This window comes from Sminthopsis crassicaudata, chromosome 2 (assembly GCF_048593235.1).
Source record: "Sminthopsis crassicaudata isolate SCR6 chromosome 2, ASM4859323v1, whole genome shotgun sequence".
Taxonomy (NCBI): Eukaryota; Metazoa; Chordata; class Mammalia; order Dasyuromorphia; family Dasyuridae; genus Sminthopsis; species Sminthopsis crassicaudata.
This window is the reverse complement of record NC_133618.1, coordinates 571870267-571892464: the sequence shown is the minus strand read 5'-3', so window position 1 is coordinate 571892464 and position 22198 is coordinate 571870267.

Genomic DNA, 22198 nt, shown 5'->3' with positions numbered 1-22198 from the left:
AGATGCTATACCACTTTGGGCATATATGTTTACTATTGATATGGCTTCATTATTTATGCTATCTTTTAGCAGTATATAGTTTCCTTCCTTATCTCTTTTAATTAGATCAACTTCTGCTTTTGCTTGATCTGAGATAAGGATGGCTACCCCTGCTTTTTTGGCTTTTCCTGAAGCATAATAGATTCTGCTCCAACCTTTTACCTTTACTCTGTATGTATCTCCCTGCTTTAAGTGTGTTTCCTGTAAACAACATATTGTAGGGTTCTGATTTTTGATCCAGTCTGCTATTTGTCTCCATTTGATGGGAGCATTCATCCCATTCACATTTACAGTTAAAATTACTAATTCTGTATTTCCTGCCATCATATTATCCCCAGATTATGCTTTTTCCCTTGATCCCCCTGAACCCCTTCCCTGATATTTAATTTATAAACCCCACTTGTGACGCATAGCCCTCCCTTTTTTTTAGTATCCCTTCCCACTCCCTCCAAGTCCCTTCCCTTTTTATCCTTTTCCTTTTCCCTTTTCCTCTCCCCCCTTTAATTGAAGTGAGAGAGAATTCTCTGAAAAACAAATATGTCAATTATTTACTCTTTGAGCCTCTTCTGATGAGAGTAAGATTCACACAATGTTTCTCCCCCTCTCTAAATTCCCTCAGATATGGTGTATTTTCTATGCCTCTTCCTGGGATGTAGTTTCCCTCTTTTTATCACTCCTTCCCCTTTTTCTGATACTACCCCTTTCCCTTTACTACACCCCACTTTTTTTCTTTTATATCAGTAAAATCAAATTATCCATGTGTACTTTCTATATACCCACAACAGAGATATAGTTCTCAAGGGTTCTGTGTACCTTTTTCTGTTTCTCTTCAGTCTTGTGAATGTAGATCAAATTCCTTGTTTAAGTCTGGTTTTTTTCTTAGAAACATATAGAATTCCTCTATTTCATTGAATGACCATCTTCTTCCATGGAAAAAAAGATGCTAAATTTAGCTGGGAAGTTTATTCTTGGTTGCAATCCTTAATCTTTTGCCTTTCGGAATATCAGGTTCCAGGCCCTTCTATGTTTTAATTTGGAGGCAGCCAGATCTTTTGTGACTCTTATTGTGGCACCTTGGTATTTAAATTGTTTTTTTTCCTAGCTGCTTGCAAGATTTTCTCCTTTGTGTGGTAATTCTGCAGCTTAGCCACAATATTGTGTGGTGTTGTTTTTTTATGGTCTATTTCAGAAGGAGTTCGATGAATTCTTTCCACATCTACTTTCCCTTCTGTTTCTATTATCTCTGGACAGTTCTCTCTGATAATTTCCTGTAAAATAGAATCTAGGCTCTTTTTTTGGTCATAGTTTTTGGGAAGTCCAATGATCCGCAGATTATCTCTCCTAGATCTATTTTCCAGGTCTATTGATTTTAGCAGTAAGTATTTGATGTTATTCTCCAGCTTTTCATTTATTTTTTGTTTTGTTTGACTGATTCTTGGGTTCTCTGTGTATCATTCATTTCTATTTGTTCCATCCTAAATTTTAAGAAGTTATTTTCTTCATTCACAGTTTTTAGTTCTTTTTGTAAATGCCCAATTTCGTTTTTAAATAAATTATTTTGCTCTATTGAATTTTTTTCCATTTCCCTAATTTTTTTTAGAGAATAATTTTCTTTTTCCAATTCAGAAATCCTATTTTCTTGAGACTTTTTTATCTTTTCCAATTCAGAAATCCTACTTTCCTGTGATTTTTTAAGCTTTTCTAATTCACAAATTTTGTTTCCCTGCTTCTCCTGTGAATTCTTTATTTTTTCCAACTCCAATTTCAGAATGTTGTTATTCTCTATCATAGCTTCTCTTTCCTTTCCCCATTTTTCTTCAAACTCGCTTAATTTTTTAATAGTCTCTTCTAGGAGAGATTTATGTGATGGGGGGCAGGAATCGTTCCACTTTAGGCTATTATCTGCTGACTCTCTGCTGTTAACTTCCTCAGGGTTGGATACCTGCTCTTTCTCTGGGTAGAAGGAATCGTTCGTATTTCTTTGCTTTTTACTCATATTTAAAAATCTTTTGGGGTCTGTCCCTGGGGTATGAAATTATTTATTTATTTCTTTACCAGCTTCCTCCCAGACTGGATGGATGCAGTGGCTCCCACGTCTGAGCTAAGAGAGAGCTCTGGGAGAGAGTTCCCCACCCTCCCTGGAAGTGCCTCAGAGGTAATTAGCACTGCAGTGCTTTGAGGGCGCTGTGTGTCCTAGCGACTTTCCTGAGGCTTAAGACTGAACAGTAAAGGTGACACAAAGCCCAGCCTATGCATCCTGGTGGGGCATGGATGTCAGCAGCAGATGACGTGAAAAGCCCCTGCACTCAAACTGGAAGTGTTTACCCTGAAACCATGGTCCCTATTTCAAAGGTTTCGCTTCTTTGGGACTTCTGGGGCTGAGTTCCACAGCCTTCAGCCAAGCCAGGCACTGTGTGTTACCTTGGGCCGCGTCTGTCTGCTTTTCAATCTCTTAACTACCCCCAGGTGAAAGCCTGCACAGCCTAAGTCGGCCACACCCACAGTGCCAAGATCTGTTGAGTCACCTCAGGATTGGGGTGGTTCTAGTATCTGGTTTTATATTTTAAAGTGGCTTAATTTCTCTTCTGAACTGCTGTTTTATAAGCAGAGAAGAGCAAATAGCCTGTGTCAGATTCTTCTACCTCAGTGGCTTCTCTGATCCCAGAGCCCTCCCAGCGCAATCGGCGCAGTGTGCCACCACCCAACCATCTGTGCTGGCCTTTTTTTTTTTTTTCCTCCCCTGGGAAGTAACCTTTTCTGTTGAAATTCCAGATTCTCTTCAGCTTTTAAGTCATGCTTCCAGTCCTTGTGATTTCTACCAGTCCATTGCTATTTTTGAGGCTGATTTAACTAATTGGTAGTGAGGGAAGAAGGGAGCTCACAGGATTGCCTGTATCTTCTCTGCCATCTTGGTTCCGCCCCTTTAAAAGAGAAATTGAGAGAGCTACAAGAAGAAATAGACAGCAAAACTATAATAGTGGGAGATCTCAACCTTGCACTCTCGGAATTAGATGAATAAACCACAAAATAAATAAGAAAAAAGTCAAAGAGGTAAATAGAATACTAGAAAAGTTTGATAAGATAGCTCTTTGGTGAAAGCTAAATGAAGACAGAAAGGAGTATACTTTCTTCTCAGCAGTTCATGGAACCTGTATAAAAATTGATCATATACTAGGGCATAAAAACCTCAAGATCAAATGCAGTAAAGCAGAAATAGTAAATGCATCCTTTTCAGACCACAATGCAATTAAAATTACATTTAATAAAAAGCCAGGTGGAAATAGACCAAAAAATAATTGGAAACTAAATAATCTTATACTAAAGAATGATTGGATAAAACAGCAAATCATAGACGTAATTAATAATTTCACCCAAGAAAATGAAATGAGACATCATACCAAAATGTATGGGATACAGCCAAAGCAGTAATAAGGGGAAGTTTTATATCTCTACAGACCTACTTGCATAAAATAGAGAAAGAGATGGCCAACGAATTAGGCTTACAATTAAAATTACTAGAAAAGGAACTAATTAAAAACCCCCAGACAAACACAAAACTTGAAATTCAAAAAATAAAAGGTGAGATTAATAAGATTGAAATTTAAAAAAACTATTGAATTAACTAATAAAACTAAGAATTGGTTCTATGAAAAAACCAGCAAAATAGACAAACCCATAGTAAACCTGATTAAAAAAAGGAAAGATAAAAAGCAAATTGTTAGTCTTGAAAATGAAAAGGGAGAACTCACCACTAATGAAGAAGAGATTAGAACAATAGTTACGAGCTACTTTGCTCAACTTTATGCCAATCAATTCGATAACTTAAATGAAATGGAAGAATGCCTTAAAAATATAGCTTGCCCAGATTAACAGAGGAAGAAGTAAGTAGCCTAAATAGTCCCATCTCAGAAAAAGAAATAGAACAAGCTATTAACCAACTTCCTAAGAAAAAGTCCCCAGGACCAGATGGATTTACATGTGAATTCTACCAAACATTTAAAGAAGAACTAACTCCAATGCTATATAGTTTTATTTGAAAAAATAGGGATTGAAGGAGTCCTACCAAATTCCTTTTATGACACAGACATGGTACTGATACCTAAACCAGGTAAATCGAAAAGTGAGAAAGAAAACTATAGACCAATTTCCTTAATGAATATTGATGCTAAAATCTTAAATAAGATATTAGCAAAAAGACTCCAGAAAATCATCCCCAGGATAATACACTATGACCAAGTAGGATTTATACCAGGAATGGAAGGCTGGTTTAATATTAGGAAAACCCTTAGTATATAAACCATATGATCATCTCAATAGATACAGAAAAAGCCTTTGATAAAATCCAACATTCATTCCTACTAAAAACGCTTGAGAGTATAGGAATAAATGGACTATTCCTTAAAATAATAACGAGCATATATTTAAAACCTTCAGTAAACATCATATCTAATATCTACTGTCTATTTCTTCTTGCAACTCTCTTAACTTTTCCTTTAGAAAGTTAGATGCTATACCACTTGGTGTATATATGTTTAGTATCGATATGGCTTCATTATTTATGCTACCTTTCCCTTTACTACACCCCCTCATTTTTTTTCTTTTATATCAATAAAATCAAATTATCCTTGAGTATTTTTTATATACCCACAACAGAGATATAGTTCTCAAGGGTTCTGTGTACCTTTTTCTGTTTCTCTTCAGTCTTGTGAATGTAGATCAAATTCCTTGTTTAAGTCTGGTTTTTTTCTTAGAAACATATGGAATTCCTCTATTTCATTGAATGACCATCTTCTTCCAGGGAAAAAGATGCTAAACTTAGCTGGGTAGTTTATTCTTGGTTGCAATCCTTGATCTTTTGCCTTTCGGAATATCAGGTTCCAGGCCCTTCTATCTTTTAATGTGGAGGCAGCCAGATCTTGGGTGACCCTTATTGTGGCACGTTGGTATTTAAATTGTTTTTTTCTAGCTGCTTGCAGGATTTTCTCCTTTGTGTGGTAATTCTGCAGCTTAGCCACAATGTTCCATGGTGTTCTTTTTTTAGGGTCTATTTCAGAAGGAGTTCGATGAATTCTTTCCACATCTACTTTCCCCTCTGTTTCTATTATCTCTGGACAGTTCTCTTTGATAATTACCTGTAAAATAGAATCTAGGCTCTTTTTTTGGTCATAGTTTTCTGGAAGTCCAATGATCCGCAGATTATCTCTCCTAGATCTATTTTCCAGGTCTATAGATTTTAGCAGTAAGTATTTGACCTTGTTCTCCAACTTCTCTTTTTTTTTTTTTTTTGTTTTGTTTTGTTTGACTGATTCTTGGGTTCTCTGTGTATCATTCATTTTTATTTGTTCCATCCTCACTTTTAAGGAGTTATTTTCTTCTTTCACAGTTTTTAGTTCTTTTTGTAAATGCCCAATTTCGTTTTTAAATAAATTATTTTGCTCTATTGAATTTTTTTCCATTTCCCTAATTTTTTTTTGAGAATTATTTTCTTTTTCCAATTCAGAAATCCTATTTTCTTGGGACTTTTTTATCTTCTCCAATTCAGAAATCCTATTTTCCAGTGATTTTTTTGACCTTTTCTAATTCACTAATTTTGTTTCCCTGCATCTCCTGTGAATTCTTTATTTTTTCCAACTCCAATTTCAGAATGTTGTTATTCTCTATCATAGCTTCCCTTTCCTTTCCCTATTTTTCTTCAAACTCTCTTAACTTTTTAATAGTCTCTTCTAGGAGAGATTTATGTGATGGGGGGCAGGAATTGTTCCCCTTTAGGTTGTTATCTGCTGACTCTCTGCTGTTAACTTCCTCGGGGTTGGATACACGCCCTTTCTCTCTGTAGAAGGAATCTATGGTTTTTTTGGGCTTCTTGCTCATACTTAAAAAATCTTTTGGGGTCTGTCCCTGGGGTATGAAATTATTTATTTATTTCTTTAACACTTCCTCCCAGACAGGATGGATGCAGTGGCTCTTGGGCCTGAGCTAAGATAGAGCTCTGGGAGAGAGTTCCCCACCCCCTCCCTGGAGGTGCCTCAGAGGTGACTAGCACTGCTGTGCCTTGAGGGCGTTGTGTTCTAGTGGCTTCCCTGACGTTTGAGATTGAAGTAAAGAAGGCACAAAGCCCAGCCTATGCTTCCTGGTAGGGCGTGGATGTCTGCAGCAGGTGAAGTGAAAAGCCCCTGCTCTCAAACTGGAAGTGTCTGCCAGGAACCGCGGTCCCTAGTTCAAAAGTTCCACTTCTCTGGGACTTCAGTTCCACAGCCTCCACCCAGCAGAGCCAGGCACTATGAGTTACCACCCCACCCACTCTTCAATCTCTTAACTACCCCGAGGCAAAAGCCTGCATTGCCTATGTCGGCCACACCCCAGGTGCCAAGATCTGCTGAGTCACCCCCGGGATCCGGGAAGATCCAATCTAGTTTTAAATTTTAAAGTGGCTTATATTTCTCCTCTGAACTGCTGTTTTATAAGCAAAGAAGTGCTAACAGCATGTGCCAGATTCTTTTATGTCAGTGGATTCTCTGATCCCAGAGCCCTCCCCAGTGAAACAGGTGCAGTGTGCCACTACCCCACCGTATGCGCTGGCCTCTCTTCTTCCTCCCCTGGGAGCTGACCTTTCCTGCTGAAACTCCAGATTCTCTTCAGCTGGTAAGACGTGCTTCCAGTCCTTGTGGATTCTATCAGTCCAACGCTATTTCTGAGGCTGATTAAATCTAGTTGGTTGTGAGGGAAGAAAGGAGCTTACACAGTGGCGTGTATCTTCTCTGCCATCTTGGCTCCGCCCCAAAAGGTCAAGAATTTCAAGGGAAGTAATGAAAAAAAAATTAAATGAAGGTGGTCTAGCTGTACCTGATCTAGAACTGTATTATAAAGCAACAGTCACCAAAACCATTTGGTATTGGCTAAGATATAGACTAGTTGATCAGTGGCATAGGTTAGGTTCATAGGGCAAGATAGTGAATAAAAATAGCAATCTAGTCTAGTGTTTGATAAACCCAGAGATCCCAACTTTTGTCATAAGAAGTCATTATTTGACAAAAACTGCTGGGAAAACTGGAAATTAATATGGCAGAAACTAGGCATGGACCCACATTTAACACCACATACTAAGATAAGATCAAAATGGGTCCAAGATTTAGGCATAAAGAATGAAATCATAAATAAATTGGAAGAACATGGGATGGTTTACCTCTCAGACTTGTGGAGGAGGAAGGAGTTTGTGTCCAAGGGAGAACTAGAGACCATTATTGATCACAAAATAGAAAATTTTGATTATGCCAAATTTAAAAGTTTCTGCACAAACAAAACTAATGCAAACAAGATTAAAAGGGAAGTAACAAATTGGGAAAACATTTTTACACTTAAAGGTTCTGATAAAGGCCTCATCTCCAAAATATACAGAGAATTGACTTTAATTTATAAGAAATCAAGCCATTCTGCAATTGATAAATGGTCAAAGGATATGAACAGACAATTTTCAGATGATGAAATTAAAACTATTTCCACTCATATGAAAGAGTGTTCCAAATCACTATTGATCAGAGAAATGCAAATTAAGACAACTCTGAGATATCATTACATACCTGTCAGATTGGCTAAAATGCCAGGAACAAATAACGATGAATGTTGGAGGGGCTGTGGGAAAACTGGGACACTGATGCATTGTTGGTGGAGTTGTGAAAGAATCCACCCATTCTGGAGAGCAATCTGGAATTATGCCCAAAAAGTTATCAAAATGTGCATACCCTACTACTACTGGGCTTATACTCCAAGAAAATACTAAAGAAGGGAAAGGGACCTGTATGTGCAAAAATGTTTGTGGCAGCCCTTTTTGTAGTGGCTAGAAACTGGAAAATGAATGGATGCCCATCAATTGGAGAATGGTTGGGTAAATTATGGTATATGAATGTTATGGAATATTATTGTTTTGTAAGAAATGACCAACTGGAGGAATACAGAGAGGCTTGGAGAGACTTATATCAACTGATGCTGAGTGAAACGAGTAGAACTAGGGCATCATTATACACTTCAACAATGATACTGTATGAGGATGTATTCTGATGGAAGTGGATATCTTCAACATAGAGAAGAGCTAATCCAATTCCAATTGACCAATGATGGACAGAATCAGCTACACCCAGAAAAGGAACACTGGGAAATGAGTGTAAACTGAGAGCATTGGTTTTTGTTTTGTTTTGTTTTGTTTTGTTTCTCTTCCCAGATTATTTTTACCTTGCAAATACAATCATTCCTTTGCAACAACAACAAAATTCAGTTCTGCACATATATATTGTACCTAAGATACACTATAAGATATTTAATATGTATGGGAATGCCTGCCATCTAGGGGAGGGGGTGGAGGGAAGGAGGGGAAAAACTCAGAACAGAAGGGAGTACAAGGGAAAATGTTGTAAGAAAAAAAAAAACTACCTATACATATGTACTGTCAAAAAAATGTTATAATTATAAAAATTAATAAAAAAAGAAGAAAAAAACATAATAAAATGATTATATTTGCCATGGGAAAAAACCTGAAGGTCACATATAAATTAGGGTAGAAGATTAATATGTTAAAATATTAGCATACTTAATATAATAATAAAAGGAGAGATAAAAGTAAAAAAATAAAATCTTTGAATATTGGTAGTAACAACATTGATATGTCATTTAGTCAAATCCCTTCAATTTATGCCCAGAGAGGCAAAGTCAATCAATCTATTAATAAATCTTTGTAAAGAACCTACTTTGTGCCTGGCACTATACTAAAAATTGAGTATATAAAAGATGAAAAAAATAGTACCTTCTCGTAAAGAATTTGTAATCCAATAGAAATATCCTCAACTCTTGCCATGTTTTCAGTCAATCAAATAATCAAAAAGCATTTATCAAACATCTAATATGCACTAGACACTATCATAAGTATTGGAAATTTTAAAAAATTAAAAAGAAATAATCGCTGATCTCATAAACCTGACATTCTATTCAGGGAAATTATGTTTATATATACCTCTTCCCCTCATTTCTTTAAATTGACAATAATTTCTTTTATTTTCCTGAGAAAATGTTTTAAATTAATTTTAAATCTTTTAAAACTTGAACAAAAACTACAATTACCAGTTGGAACCATCTGAATTATATAAAATTATTAAATATGATGATAAAATAATTTTTGAAAAATGTTATTTAAAAATAGAAGAAAAATACCACTCTAGTCAATTCTTTCTAAGAAAAAGAATAGCAACCCAGGAAAAGCCCATGCCAAAAAAGTGAATTATGAAACAATACCATTCCTTAATATTAATATAAAAAATAACTATAACCTTCTTGAGATCAGATTTTATTTATATTTTAATATATAATTCCTGGAACCATAATAGTTGCAACATACATTTTGCTGGATTTATGAATAGCCCATTAACATTATTTCAGTATTTTCTGCCTTATATGACCTTATACATTATATAAATATTTTACTATTTATAAAATAGTTCCAAAAGTAGTTTACAATCTAGTTTCCTAGTATTCAAGGGTTAGAATGAAAACTTATTGTCATAGAGAAACTGTCTTCATTCAACATAGAAAATGTCAAATATTAATACATCTGTTCTCTTTATTATTAAAGATACATTTGGAGAAAAAACCTAAGTTACACGAGATCTAATATTTAAACATAAAGCAAAGGCCTTCGAATTTTTATAAAGTCTTCCATGATATGTGGAAGTTGTAAGCTCATGTTTTTATTCTGTATTTGCGATATCCCTATCCCTCATGTCCTATAGGCTTTGAAATAGACAAAAACCTGTTGGGGCATAGGAGTAAAACTTCAATTTTAACTCTGATTATAGTACATTTTGTCATTTTAAAAAAATGTATTTTCCTGAGATAAATGTTACATTTCTCTTTGGCAAAGGTTAAAGCCAAAGAAGCATGGCCAACCAGTTGATGATATATTTGACAGTAAAAATAGAATGGGAGACTCATTCCCATTATGCTGTTGAAGATAATTTCATGCACATGATTCTCTCTACACTTCCTACAACAATTTCTTACAGAGAAAGATTAGTGCCATCTTCTTTGGGAAACAGTCTGTAGCTTAAGAGAATCATAATATTCAGCTGAGACTTAGGGCTTCCACATAGTATAAATTTAATCCCAAGTGATACCTGCCTTTGAAAGACTAGAAAAGGGTTTTCTCAGGTGCCTAAGATGTGTTCTTACTGATGCCATTTTTTGTTAGCTCTAATATATTTACCAGGGAAGAACAACTTGACTGGCAGAATCTTACTGGTTTAAATCACAAGATAGACTCCAATTTAAAATATATATTGACCAATGATGGACAGAATCAGCTACACCCAGAAAAGGAACACTGGGAAATGAGTGTAAACTGAGAGCATTGGTTTTTGTTTTGTTTTGTTTTGTTTCTCTTCCCAGATTATTTTTACCTTGCAAATACAATCATTCCTTTGCAACAACAACAAAATTCAGTTCTGCACATATATATTGTACCTAAGATACACTATAAGATATTTAATATGTATGGGAATGCCTAATTGTGGTATGGAAGTGATCCTGTGATCTCAGAGGGTATGTTTATGATAACATAATATCTTGTATATAAGATTTTGCTATGAAAAAAAGACATCCCCTACAGTTAAATGAACAAATGATGTCATCTTTATGAGAGACAATCTAGATAAGTATAACCCTTAATCAGAAAACTGTCAATTCAGAATTCTTTGGCCATAGCTACTCATGAATTAATGGTTACAGATTAAACATCTATATATATGGCATTTCAACAACATTCTTGAAAGTTCTTCAAGCACTATTTCCATATTATTATTATTAATTATTCAAAAAAAGTATCTTCAAACAAGGTAAGAAAGCATATGAATAGTCATGTCTATTTTATTTTGGGGCTCAACAAGCCACATAGCAAATAAGTATCTTGCTTAAATATTGATTTCTTTATAGTTTCAAGCCAAGTCAAGTCAATAAGAATTTATTGAATATTTACTAGGAGCCAGACACTGGGACTACAAAATACTTTCAAGAAGAGAGTAAGTTTCTACCCTACACAAGTTGGAGGAAGACAACACATGAAAGGGAACTTAAAAAAAAATAAAGCAGATGTGCTAGCATGGAAATTAATCATTCAAGGAAATTATGCCAAAGTCCAGAGAATGAAGGACTACTGATGGGGCACTTTCTCAAAATGGAAGTATTTCCCAGCAAGTTCTGAGAAGAATTTCCATTTTGAGAGAGTAATCAGTTCAAGATCTCCTATGGGAGAAAGGTGCTCCAATGGGGGAGAGAGAAATGAACTCAGAACGAAAACATTGGCTAGGAAAGTCTAGAAAACAGTCAATCATCAACACCTTCCCCCTGGGTCTACTTATTTTTGCTCTTTAGGCTTAAACATTCAGAGATATTTGTCAAAGATACCAGAAAAAACTAATTTCCAGTCACATTAGTTGACAGGAATTTAGAGAAAAGCTTCTAGTGTATCCTCAATGGCAATTAAGAGATGTTTAATGAGAACGAGAAATGCTAAAAAAAATGTAGAATTGCAAAAATATATATTTTTCTTTATATCCAGTCATTATTCTTCACAGAATTTAAAAGAATTAGAGAAGGGGATCATTAGAAAATTAGTAAATACAGTATAGAAAAACTGAGGAAAAAATTTAAAAGCATGATTAAAAATTTTATTCCTCATCTCTGCCAGTGGGAGCCAGGGATGGGTCAAGGGTGTTCAGTGACTAGACAGACCATTAAATTGGTATTAAACACTTTTCCATATGAAGGAAGTGTCCTTCTGCCAAAAGACAGAAGCTGAGAGATCAATTTCCATGCAAGTGCTGCTGGAAGAGAGCTGGATAAACTTTGAAAAATTAAAAGGTCACCGGGGTGAGAACACAGGACCCAAAGCATGTCTGGCTTGCTTCCTTATAGACTGAAGGAAGCTGGTACTTAGAAACAGGATGACGTACCAAACAGACACATAAACTCATTGACCATTTTTTCCAGGCAACTTGCTCATTTAAATTAAGTGTGTGTGTATGTATACATACACGTTACCTACATATATGTTAGAATAATCGCTCACCACAGAGGCCTCCAGAAGAATTATTGTACCACATCCAGAGTAAAATGTATTCATATGGATGGGGGAGGAGGGGTAAGAGGAGTTAAGGTAGAAGACAATTTTCTTCATAGATTCTTTAAAAAGTGGTTTCCTATACTGACCACAGCCTGACCCATTTCCAAAACTCAAATACAAAACACTTATTGAGTGAATAGCAAAACCATATGGAACAGAAATGTCTCTGAAATTGCTATGAAGACTGAGAGGCTCATACACCCATGGTCGTCAAATTGTAGCAATTAGTAAGACTATTAGCTAACATTTTGAGTGTTTACAATTTATCAAGCACTTTATTTGTAAATTCTATTTTATTTTAATTTTAAATTCACTCCTTCACCTACTTAGAAGGCAAGAATTACAATATCCATTATATATATATGAAGGCACAAAATCTATTTCCATACTAATCATGTTCCTTTTTCTTCCTACTACCCAAAAAAATAAAAAGAAAGAGAGAAAATATGGTTTAATCTGTACTCTGAGTCCATCAGTTCTCTATCTGGATATGAATAACTTTTTCATCATTATTCCTTTGCAATTATTATGGATCATCTAATTGATTAGAGTTATTTAGTTTTTCAGCTAATTATCTTCACAATATTGCAGTGACTGTGGAAATTGTTCCCCTAGATATGCTCATCTTGCTTTGCATCATTTCACAAAGGTCCTCCAAGGCTTTCCTGAAACTATTCCCTTAATCATTTCTTACCACAAAATAGTATTCCATGTTATTCATTTCCCATAAATTCTTTAGCCATTATGAATTCATATATATCCCCTTACCTTCCCATTCTTTGCTACACAAAAACTACTTATAAATATTTTATACATATAAATTCTTTGCATTTTTATATCTTTGATATCTTTGGAACCAATAGTATCATTGCTAGGTGAAAGTATATACAAAATTTGGGGGGATTTTTTGGTCAAAGTTCCAATTTCAAATTAGTTCCAAGTTTCAGGAAGAGTATTTTAGTGTATATATTTCCATCATCACCTCTTCATCATTTGTCATTTTTCTGTTCTGTTATCTTTGTTAATCTATTGGATATGAAGTGGTACTTCATTTGTTGATTGCAAATTATTAGTTATTTAAAGCATTTTATTTGACTACATACCGTTTTGATTTCTTCTTCTGAAAACTACTTATTTATATTCTTTGACCACTTATCATTTGGAGGATGGCTCTTTTTATTACAAATTTGGTTCAGTTCCTAAATACATTTAAGAAACAAGAGTTCTCAGAGAAACTTGCTACAAAATCCACCCCCCATTTCCTGTTTTTCTTCTAATTTTAGTTGCATTGATTTTGTTTCTGCAAAATCTTTTTAACTTTATGTAATGAAAATTACCCACTTCACCTCTCATGAATTTCTCTATCTCTAGTTTTGTCTTAAACATTTCCCCTATCCATGTACCTGATATATGATGTTGGTCTGTGCCTACTTTCTGCCAGACTACTTTCCAGATTTCCCAGCAGTTTTGTCAAATACTGAGTTCTTGCCCTAACAATTGTGCATATCTAATACTAGCTTTTATATTCATTTGCTTCTGTATGTTGTTCAGTCACATTGGAGTCTTCATCATTCTATGGACCATATTGTTCATAGAGTTTTCTTGACAAAGATACTGGAGTATTTAAGGAAAGCAGAAGTTAAATTATTCATCAAGTCACATACCTAGTAAGTATTTAAGATAGATTTGAAATAAAGTCTTTCTGATTACAGGATCAGTCCTCTTTCCACTGAAATTTTCTAAGTTCCATTTGCTTTTATATATTGTATACATAATCTGTTTCACTGAACAAACACTTTCTTTAGTATCAAATCGTTTTGATTACAGCTTATGTAATTAGAGATTTGATACTGCTGAGCATTCTAACTTCCTATTTTTTCATTGATTCCCTTGATATTCTTCAACTTTCATTACTTCAGATGAATTGTGTTATGTTTTGTGTAACTCTGTTAAGTAATCATTTGGGTAGTCTGATGTGGCACTTAATAAGCATATTAAATTAGGTAGTATTGTCATTTTTATAAATTGGCTTGAACTGCCCATGAACAATTACATTTTTCCAGTTATTTAGATCTGTTTTTATTAGGATGAAGAATACTTTTTAATTGTGTTCATATAATTCCAATGTGTATTGTGGCAGGTAGACTTCTAATCATTTCATATTGTCTGTCATATATTCCCATATAAGAATGTATTTAAACTTATTAGCCTCTTATAATTTCTCCTTTATGTTTACTTTTTTCTGCTTCTCTTGAATTTTGTTTCTCTATTCAGTTTTGTTCTTTTCATCAGGAATGTTTGAAAGTCCTCTATTTCATTTTATATATATATATATATATATATATATATATATATATATATATATATGTATATATACATATATATATATGTTTTTCTTTGAATGATTACATTCAAATTTAATGTTTAAGTAATCTTAGTTGTGATCTTAGCTCCTTTGCCTTGCAAAATATCATATTCCAGGAATACTAGTCCTTTAATATGGAAGTGCTAGCATTCTCCAATTGATAGTCAAATAACATGAACAATTTTCAGATGAAGAAAATAAAACTATTTCTAGTCATATAAGAAGATGCTCTAAATCACATCACTATTAATCAGAGAAATACAAATTAAGGTAACTCTGAGATACCACTACACACCTGTCAGATTGGCTAAGATGACAGGAAAAGATATTGATGAATGTTGGAGGGGATATGGGAAAACTGGGACACTGACACATTGTTGGTGGAATTGTGAACGAATCCAACCATTCTGGAGAGCAATTTGGAACTATGCTCAAAAAGTTATCAAGCTGTGCATACCCTTTGATCCAGCAGTGTTACTACTGGGCTTATATCCCAAAAAGATTTTAAAGGAGAGAAAGGACCCACATGTGCAAAAATGTTTGTGGCAGCCCTTTTTGTAGTGCCTAGAAACTGGAAACTGAATGGATGCCCATCAATTGCAGAATGACTGAATAAATTATGGCATATGAATCTTATGGAATATTATTGTTGTGTAAGAAATAATCAACCAGATGATTTCAGAAAGGTCTGGAGAGACTTACATGAGCTGATGCTGAGTGAAATGAACAGAACAAGGTGATCATTATACATGCAACATGATTATATTATGATCAATTCTGATGGACATGGCTCCCTTCAACAATGAGATGATTCAAACCGGTTCTAATTTTTCAGTGCTGAAGAGAGCCATCTGCACCAAGAGAAAGGAATGTTGGAACTGTGTGTCATTCACAACATAACATTTGCAATCTTTTTGTTGTTTGCAGTTTATTTTGCTTCACTTTTTCTCTTGTGCAACAAAATAATTGCATAAATATATATGCATATATTGGATTTAACATGTATTTCTATCATGTTTAACATACATTGCACTATTTGCCATCTGGGGGAGAGTGTAGGGGAAGGAGGGAAAATTGGAACACAAGGTTTTGCAAGGGTTAATGTTGAAGAATTGCCCATTAATATGTTTTGAAAAATAAAAAGCTTTTTATTTTATTTTATTTTGCTGAGGCAATTGGGATTAAGTGACTAGCCCAGGGTCACACAGCTAGGAAGTGTTAAGTGTCTGAGATCAGATTTGAACCCACGTTCTCCTGACTTCAGGGCTGATGCTCTATCCACTGCGCCACCTAGCTGCGCCAAAATAAAAAGCTTTAATTAAAAAAAAATTAATAATAATAAAGTGCCAAATCTTGTGGAGTAAATCCTAACTGTAGTTCTATAATATCTGAATTGTTTCTTTCTGGCTATTTGCTATTTTCTCCTTGACCTAGGAGCTCTATAGTTTGACTAATATTCTTAGGAGTTCTTATTTCCTGATGTAATCAATGGATTTTTTTCATATTTGTTTTACCCTCTGCATCTAAGATAGCAGCGAAGGTTTCCTTGATATTATATTGAAATATGAGATCTATGCCCTTTTTTATCATAGCTTTCAAATATTTCTTAAGTTGCTCTTTTCAATTTATTTTCCAGGTAATTTTTTTCTCACGAAATATTTCATATCTTTGTACCTATCTTTGTTTCTGTCTCTGTCTCTGTCTGTCTCTGTCTCTGTCCATCTGTCTTTCTCTCTATCCTCCCTCTTCTCTATTCTTCTAACTTTGTCTTATTGTTTCTTGATGCTTTGGAGAGTCATTAGCTTGTACTTCATGAATTCTAACTTTTAAAGAATAATTTTATCCATTATATTTTTATACCTGTGTTTCTATTAGATCAATTTTCCTTTATAAAAAGTTATTTTCAGTAAATATTTGTCCTCTCCACTCCTGCCCCACCTCCAATTAAAAAAAAATATTGAATCAATTCTATTGTTAAAGTTGTTCTTTTCTTTAGCTTTTTTGGGTCACTTTTGTGAAAGCTATTAATTATCTTTTCATTATTTTCTTGCATCACTCTTATTTCTTTACCCAGTTTTCTCATACATTCTTATCTCTATTTATTAAAGGAATTTTTATTAGGCTTATGTCCAATTAGCATTATTTTTTTTACTTGTAGCTGTTTTCACATTGTTGTCTTCTTCTGAGTTTGTTTTTGTCTTCTCTGCCAATATAATAGCTTTTTATCATAAAGTTGTTTTTTTTCTGCTGCTGTTATTTGCTATTTTCTCAGCCTATTTTTCGACTTTGAATTTTATATTAAAGTAGGATTCTGTTCACTTTGGGAAAGAGAGATACTTTCCAAAGGTTCAGGATTTTTCATGCTGCTATTTTAATCTAGTTCTTGGGACCTGCAAGTTTTTGGTGCTTCTGAGATGATAGGATTTAGCTAGATATATTGTCATTGTGTTCCTAATCTTTGCTCTGGTCTTTACCCAGGAAGGGCCCTATTATCCAACAATTACAAGTAAAATTCTCTTCTTGGCCTGGGATTATGACTAGGTTATTTGCTGTTCTGAATCCGGAAAATGCTAGTGCTCTAATATGCCCTATAGCTGTAAACAGGATTCTTGCTCAGACTTTTTAATTATTAATTTATTGTTTTAGTTTTTTTTTTCTTTTTCAAAAAATTAATTAGTTTAATATTTGCCCCCAGTTATAATCAAAACAATTTTGTTTTACATTTAAAAATTTTGAGTTCTTGGTCCTCTCCCTTATCCCTACCCACAATTGAGAAATCACATGTGTTTGCAAAAGCCAAATTGAGAAAGAAAAGATCTCCCACCCTAATGAAAATTAAAAAAAAAAAACTATCAAGAAAAAAATTAAAAATAAAAAGAATGATAGAGATATAAATAGAGAATGCTTCAATCTGTATTCAGACTGCATCAGTTCCTATTCTGGTTATGGATAAGATTTTTCATCATAAATCCTTCAGAGTAGTTCTGGATGATTGCACTATTGAGAATAACACAATCATTTATAGGTGGTCATTCCAGAACATTGCTATTATTTTGTACACAGTATATTTCACTTTGTTCATAAAAGACTTTCTAGGTTGTTTGTTTTTTTCCCCTCCTTGAGAGCATCCTGCTCATTATTTCCCAGAGAACAAAAATATTCCATCAGAGAAAATTGCTTCAAAAAAATTTACAAGTGCTATTTCCAATTGTATCCCTCACTTATTTTCTCTCTCCTTTTACACTGCCCTTCCTCTATTTCCAATTGTATCCCTCACTTATTTTCTCTCTCCTTTTACACTGCCCTTCCTCAAAAGTATTTTAATATTGACTATTCCCTCCCCCAATATGCCTTCTCTTTTGTCACCCTCCTGCCATTCCCATATTGCTGTCCTCTCTTAATTTCCTGCAGGGTAAAATAATAGATTTTTATATCTCTATTGAGTATATATATATATATGTATATATATAATTTCCCATTTGAGTCAATTATAATGAGAGTAAGGTGCACTCAGTAAGGTGCACTCACTCTCCTCTTCTCCCCCTCTTCCCCTCCATTGTAAAAGCTTTATCTTGCCTCTTTTTTATAGCAGATAATTTCCATCATTCCATTGTCCCTTTCCCTTTCTCCCAGGACATTGCTCTCTCAGACTTTAATTTCATCAAATTTTTAAAAAGATATTATCTCTTCATATTCAATTCACACCCATGCCCTCTGCATATACTCCTGTCATAATAATGAGAACATTTTAATGAGTTAAATGATTTACAAGTAGCATCCTCCCATGTTGAAATGTAAATAGATAAACCTTATTAAGTCCCTGATTATGTCCTCATGCTTTTTCAGTGTTCTGTATTTGAAAATCAAAGTTTTTTATGTAGCTCGGTTTTTTTCATCACCAATGCTTAAAAATCCTCCTTGTCATTGAATGACCATCTTTTCCTCTGAAGCATTAGGCTCATCTTTGCTTGATAGGTGATTCTTGGTTGCAATCCTAGTTCCATTGCTCTCTGGAATATCATATTCCAAGCCCTCTGTCCCTTGCTTACACTGAGATCCAAACCCAGCTGGAGCTGGGCTGGACCTGCTCTGGGATTGCTTGCAGTGCTCCCTCTCTGGTTCCACAGACCTTTTTTGCTGACCTTCTGGGCTCTCTTTGGTGTCTGAGAGGTCTGGAAGCCACCAGAACTGCTGCTGATTCAGAGGGTCCAGACTGGGGCTGTGTTAGTATGCCTGCATCAGGATTCCATACCACATTCCCACCTTGGGGTCACAGACATATTCTGCTGAGCTTCTAAGTGGTCCTTGACTAGAAAATGTTCTAGTCCATTTTGGGGGGTGATCTGATACTCTAAAAGTCATGATTTAAAGGAATTTGGAGTAGTTTGGGAAAGAGGTTGGCAAGTTCCCGCCTCTACTCTGCCGTCTTGATAAATTCTTTCTATTCCCATTCAATTTTCTCCAGAGGTCTATCATACTTAACTTTTCTAAAATTATATTCATCAAGTTTTTGTGTATTTATTTCTTTGATAGATTAATTTAGATCTAAGAGATTAAAGTTCACAGTAATATTATTTTATTGCCTATTTTTTCCTGTACCTCAATTAACCTTTTCTTCAAAAATTTGGATGTAATATCTTTGGGCACATATATTTTAAATGCTGACATTAATTTATTGACTGTGTTCTTTTTACAAAATATAGTTTCCCTAATTATCTCTTTTTTCCTTGATTTACTTTTGCTTTTGCTTTGTCTGAAACCATTATTACTAATCCTGACTATTTTTATTTCTAATAATTTAAAAATAATCTCTCCTTGATTTAGTTTTTAATCAGTTGTTTTTCACAATTTCTTTTTTTTTTTTTGTTTTTGTTTTTCAGTCTTTGGACATTGTTTTTATTGTTTCTTAATGCTTCTTGGAGTCTTTAGCTTCCATTTGACCAATTCAGACTTTTAAGAAGTTTTTCTGTTCAGTGAAGTTAACTAACTGAACAGAGGTTCAGTGAAACAATTTTTTAAACCACTTGGTTAATTCTACTTTTAAAGTGTTATTTTTTCAGCATTTTAATTCCTTTTTTTGACAAGTTGTCAATTTCATAATTTTCTTGCTCTGCTCTTATAGTCCCATTTTTTTTCTTTACAACTCTTATTTTATATTGTGTTCCTTACCCAGGTATGGCTCATACTTCTTCACAACTAAAATCAGTCATTTACATCCTGGAACTGTGACCTGAAAGTGAATAGTGGGTAGTAGAGTTGCCAAATAGCAACTGTTTCCATTAGCTTATATACGAAATCTCTGGCATCTCTCTTTGACCAGGTCCCCTAATCATCCCTGGTGCTAGACCTCTCCCTTTGTTGCCACTGACAGAACCTGGTGCTGTCCCAATAGCTGACAGTGCTTCCACATTAATGTACTCCTTGCCAGTCTCTACCCCAGTGTCTGCAGACCTTGTTTTTTTTGTCTTACCCTGTTTTAAGCTGAAAAATGACTCAATGTGACTTTTTCTTAGCTTTTCTTCTAACAATTTGGTTTATAATAGTTTTAATGTGTGTTATTTGAGGTATTTAGTGTAGAAAGGTAATGCTCTTTCTGCTATATTACACTTATTTCCTCCTAACAATAACCTCAATTTCTCCTAAACTTTTGTCATTCTTTAGCATTTCATTGCCAAGTGCAAACCATCCCTTTCTTTTATTAACTCAGGGAATCCAACAGGGACATCAGCTTTATAAATCAGGCATGGATACTCTAAAACCTAAGAAACGACAAAAAAGGGGTAAAAATTGACACTCTCCTCTACTATTTTGTGTGCTGCTAAATAATAAGCATCCCATCTTATTGATTGATTGATAACTGAAAAGGACATTAGCAACTATCTAGTATAATTCCCTCATTTTATAGATGAAGAAACTGAGGCTGAGAACAAGGAATTTGTTTACAGAAGGTACTCAGAAAATTGTTGTGTGCATTTTGAATTTATAGAGTGTTAAAAAACAGAACAACTAAAATTGATCTAACAGGGGCTTTAATGCTGAGAAATTAACTACAGCTTTAATTAAGCTTGTAGAAGAGCACTATTTGAAAAGAAATGATCACTTGAATATTGCATGAAAGGAATTATAAAATGAAAATGTAATTGCAAAGTCCAAAACATTTTTACCTCAGGGGTGCAATGGAACTATCTGATACTTGCTCAGCAAAGTTTACTGTTAAATTTTTATCATGAAATTTACATATTGGAAATTGGCAAATCATACAAACAGAGATTGATAGTTATTTTTCTGATTATCTACTTTTAAGAAAATGATAAAAACATTAATAATGCGGATTACATTTTACTGTGTTGTTCTTTTTTTGGAGAACCAATTGTTGAACATTTACTAGAACACTGCTGATTAGACTGGAGTTTTTCCTGGAAAAATCAAGCTCAAAGGAACTCAAATTATCTAGAGCTAAAAGGGACTTTTGAAAACAATATAGTCCATAGAACAATAGTGCCATAAATATAGACCTGGAAGGGACTTACTTTTAAGATTATGTAGTACCATTCCTTTACTGTAAAATGAAATTGAAAAAACTGAGTTCTACTTAGGTTAAAGTAATTTGTCTACTCAGATATTGAATATAAGTCCTCTGATTCCAAATCCAGCACTTTTTCCACCATACCACAACATCATCTTCTCCATCATTTCATAATAATTTTAGGATTGCATATCAAATGATATATAGTCTCAATGAAGATATAGGAAACTCAGGGTGCCTAAAAGGACAGCCTTCTTACGGATCATGCAGTATAACTGTAATGAGAAAACTGACAAAATTCTAGAACATTAAAAAATGAGAAATATTTAGAAAAATGATAATCACAGAGGAAGCATGGCTTCTTCAAAAATAAGCCATGTCAAAATAACTTCATTTACTTTTTTGACTGTTGTTAAACTTATAAGAGGAATAGAATAGATATAGTTGGCTCAGATTTTAGCAAAGTTTATGATATAAGTACTTAAGCTATTCTTGTTAAAAATATGGAAATGTGAGCTAAATAATGATTTGATTAAATGGAGTAATAAGTGATTGAAAGGCAAGGCCTAACCAGTAGCCTTTAATAGTTTGATGTCACCTTAGAAGACATTATCTAATGAATTACTCAGGAATATGTGCTTATTGTCACTGCCCTAGTTAATATTTTTGTTATGACTTGTATTATTGTATAAATCACATCTTTTGTCAAAGATGCATATTACAAAATGCTTAGAGAAATAGAAAAACTAACCAATAACAGCATCCAGATCTAAAAAAAAAGATATTTATAAACTAGAACATTTGTAAAAACTAGAACATTGTAAACAATAAACATTTGGCCATACTACTTTAGATTCCACCACATCCTCAGGAACCTCATCAAAAATCTCTTCATATTCTGAGACTGCATCAACCTTGGTACTCCTACATCATCAGTACTCTCAGTACCTTCAACCCCCCAGTTGAAGAGTTGGAGGACAGAACAAAGAATTCCTCCCAAAATTTCTATTTAAAGAAAGCTTTTAGTCCACCCATCTCTTCCTTTTCCATCCAGCTACACTCTTTGACTGGATTACATCATGTTCATGCACTGGATACCTTCCCTTCC